Source organism: Rousettus aegyptiacus, unplaced genomic scaffold (genome assembly GCF_014176215.1).
Source record: "Rousettus aegyptiacus isolate mRouAeg1 unplaced genomic scaffold, mRouAeg1.p scaffold_m13_p_12, whole genome shotgun sequence".
NCBI classification, from domain to species: domain Eukaryota; kingdom Metazoa; phylum Chordata; class Mammalia; order Chiroptera; family Pteropodidae; genus Rousettus; species Rousettus aegyptiacus.
This window is the reverse complement of record NW_023416287.1, coordinates 62,827,746-62,831,749: the sequence shown is the minus strand read 5'-3', so window position 1 is coordinate 62,831,749 and position 4,004 is coordinate 62,827,746. Positions and strand designations below refer to the sequence as shown.

Below are 4,004 nucleotides of genomic sequence, written 5' to 3'. Positions count from 1 at the left end.
TCACTGACTCATGCTATCTTTTTTGCAGAAGAGTGTCTGGAAATTCAGTGCCCCTCTCTTTCCCAGAGGAAGTGGGAAATTGACTTGTACCACCTCATGGCTTCCTGGGGTAGAGACTGAGGATAGGGTATAAGATCGGATCCTTTCTGAGCCCTGATGTAACAATTGAAGGTAAGCAAAGGGGGGACTCTTACTGCTTTGTTTCTGCAAGGTGAGTAGGAAGTTTAGGTCTCTACTAGCCTATGCTGACGTCAGTTAAGGGAAGGAGGAGAAGCAAAGTGCCAAGAGTTCCACCTCCCACCACTTCCTCTGCCGGGTGGATGCCAGGTGAAAGTGGCTGTGGAGATCCAGGTCTTCATTAGCCCTCATTGATATCAGGGGTGATAGAATGTGGAGCACATATTAGCCTTAACTTTCAGCACCTTGCTCAGGGCCCTATTGGACGCTGCTGTATCTGAGGAAGGGGTGAAGCATATTGGTGACAAGTAGCCCACCTTGTACCACCTTATCAAATTTTGTTTCTTCTGCTAATGGATCTTATTAATACTACCCTGGGATGAAACTCTGAGCACTACCTGCTTCTGCTAGGTGGAGAATGAAAGATCAACTTCTTGCTCAGTCTCCCCCAATCAGTGGGAGGGGTAAATGAGGAGCATGAAGTGAGGGTAGAACCTTAACTTGCTGCATTGTCCTGCTGAAATCATAATTATGGTGATAAGTTTTTTCCCCATTAATTGAGTAGAGTGAATATTAACTAAAAATTTCCTGTTATAAGGCCACCTTTTTCCTGTTGCTCTGACCAGGTGAAACAGGTTTTCCCTGGGGCTTTTTTCAGTCTGTACCTGTTAGCGGCTCTAGGTTGGAGGCTTCTGCAGTGCCTTGTCTAGCATATATGAGAGTCAGTAATGAAACCCAGAAGACTCCCTAGGGTTAGTCCTCAGGTACCAAGGACCTTAGGTAGCCCATTCTCTTTCCACCTTTCAGAGTCTTTTTATGTTTGTTTGATGTATTATATCCAGACTTTTTTTTTTTTTTTCAGTTTTAAGTGGGAGGGCCTATAAGGAATAAAGCTACTTCATCTTAATAAAAACTTCAATTTTTGGAAAGCAAAGAATTGAAAATCACTGGAGTCGCAAAAACATGTTGTCTAGTCCTTAGATTTAGTCTCTTTCTCAGTTTTAGGAAAGTGAATTTAAATGAATTTAATGAACTTCATTAAATAATTTTAATTTTGTCTACTTTTTTTAAAAATTAAAGCTATCTTCTTTAACCCAATAAAATGTTTTTTATATTCTATCTTATGCATTTTCTATAAATTTTTCCAAAATCCTGGGCCACAGACTGAGTTTATGGATTTTTGGTTAATGGAGTTCCTCACTGGCATCCATAATTACAATTTCCACTTCAACACTCTGGGGTATTTTCTGTCCCAAGATAATGTACCATGATAAGATTCGTGATAATTTTTTTAGGGGGTGAGGTAGAGTGGAGAATGAAAAAGAAGTAGAAAAGAAAAACAGCTTGATGTCTTGACTACAGACCTTCATATTATCTATGCCTATAAGTTTGTTGGAAATTTTTGGAGCTCTGTTAGGGATATGCAAACTGGTTGAAAAACCACAGATTCTGGTGAATACTCCTTGACTCTTTTATTTGCATTTTTAATTTTTTTTGCTTCCCTCTGAGGATCTTAGTGATTGTGAGAGGAAAGTATCAGCTGTGTTAATGAGTCTTCGTTGAATGACCTGGGCCTCTTTTATTGTTTGTTAAGTGCAGTGGGCTTAAGTTTACTTCTTTTGGGTGTGTTGAATGCTAATATGAAAGATCTTTGGGTTTAAGAAAATTCCTTAAAAGTGGCCTTCAATTCTGGAAATTGTACTGTTTTTCTACTAAGACAAGTAAAGTTGTCTCTCCCATTTCATTTGTTTCTCTCAAAAGGAATCTCTACTATTATAGTTTTCATTCTTAAATGGAGAACATAAAGATTCCTACTGTATATTCTCTGCAGGTTAAGAGAATCGATGAGAAGGATTCCAGTAGTTACTTAATAATTCGTACTGCCTTTGTGTGAGTTGGAGCTGGAAGTTATGCTATAATCATTCTTTTTTAAAAAGTTGGTCTCCATTTATTTAGGTTTAGGCATTAGATTATGTCCTTTTATGTTTTTTTGCATGCTTTCTTCTATTTTTAATTTGTTTTCAAGGAAAGAGTATTTCTGATCCAGTTTCATCTGCTGTCTATATGTATGTACTATTTCCTATATTTTTATTATTCATTTTTCTATTTCATGCTTGGAATTAGAGGTCCAGTCAGATCAACTTGTAAAATACCTACTCCCTTGTTGCATAGAATATTGTGTAGAAGCAAATAAGTGAAGGAATGATATAATAGATATGGGTAAGAAAGTGCTAATATGTTTCTACCAAATAGACTTTTTATATCGTGCATATATTAATTACCTAAGGCTGCTGTACAAATTACCACAAACTGGGTGGGCTTACAACAGGAGAAATTCATTCTCTCATAATCCTAGAGGCTGGAAGTCCAAAATCAAGGTATTTATCAGTGGGTCCATGCTCTCTCAGAGGACTCTATGGGAGAATTATTTCTCGCCTCTTCCAGCTTCTGGTGGCTGTAGGCATTCCCTGGCCTATGTCTGTATAAATCTAATCTGCTTGCATATTCACTTGGCTTTTCCTCACTGTCTGTACTCTTTGTCCTCTTATTAAAACACCTGTCTGATGTGGTTCCACAGTGTAGCAGTTAGCACATCTGCTTTACACACAGAAGGTCCTGGGTTCACACCCCAGTGGAGCCATGGTCAATGGTTTATGGCCATGCCACCCTGAACAAGCCCAATGTCTGATCTTGGAAGCTAAGCAGGGTTGGGCCTGGTTAGTACTTCGATGGGAGACTACCTAGGAAGACCAGGTGCCGTAGGCATAAATAATAATAAAAAATTTAAAAAATAAAATAAAACACCCATCATTGGATTTAAGGCTCAGTTGGATGGTCCAGGATAATTTCGTTTTGAAATCCTTAATTATATCTGCAAAGACCCTTTTTCCACATAGGTCATATTCACAGGCTCAGAATATAGACATATCTTTTTGAGAACCACCATTCAGTGCACTACAGTGAATATGGCTAGTTAAATTTCTTCAAATGCTTTGACTAGTGAAACCTATTTGTTGAGATAAAATTCCATTTGCAATTTCAGCAGTATTGTTTTGCCAACTTTTTCCCATATGAAAGCTGGAGGTATAGAAACAATTAAATGCATATAAAATCATTGCTTTTCATCAGAGTACATGCTATACCATTATTATTTTTTTTTAATGAATTCAGTAGTCGGTAGATAGATCATCTGCATCAAGATAACATGGGTTTAAAATATAGATTCCAGGAGCATTTTAAATTATAAGTGTTCTAGAATTTTTGGCATGTATTAGAACTCTCCATTAATAACAGATGACCCTTACTCAGACTAAACTGTGAAAACCGCCATAGATGTCATTTGCTTTTCCCTATCCTTTAACCTACTTTTAGGTTGAGTGGCATTTCTGAGATTTGGGAGACCTGCATTGGGTAGCACTTTTATGCCCAATGTTAGGCTGAGTAACAAAGAAATCTATTCGCCATCCTCAGTGTTTACCATTAGAGCTTTGTCAAGAGTTTTTGTGTATTTAATTATACAATAAAATTTGTGTGAGTAGAAGAGCAGTACATCAAATATTTAACCTATGTGTAAAATCAGATTACATGTGATCAGAAGTATTATCAATTACGCTTTTTTCTAATTTGTGAAGTCTAAATTGGAAGGAACTTAGATCTTATCTAAAAAATTATTTCTCTTTACTTTTTTTGATAAAGATAAAGCAACCAACCATTTCTCTGTATAGATTGATATCAATGTTACCTCTGAAAATAATTAACAAGAATCCGAAAGCCCATGTGATCTTAATTAATCCTTTCCTTTTTCCTTCTTTTCATTGTGTTTGAAG

The 4,004-nt window shown here is 36.9% G+C and overlaps 1 pseudogene; it reads left to right on the top strand.

The window, feature by feature from the left end:
- Positions 1-2,827: 2,827 nt before the first annotated feature.
- On the top strand, positions 2,828-2,943 carry LOC118610399 (annotated as a pseudogene).
- The last annotated feature ends 1,061 nt before the right edge of the window (positions 2,944-4,004 follow it).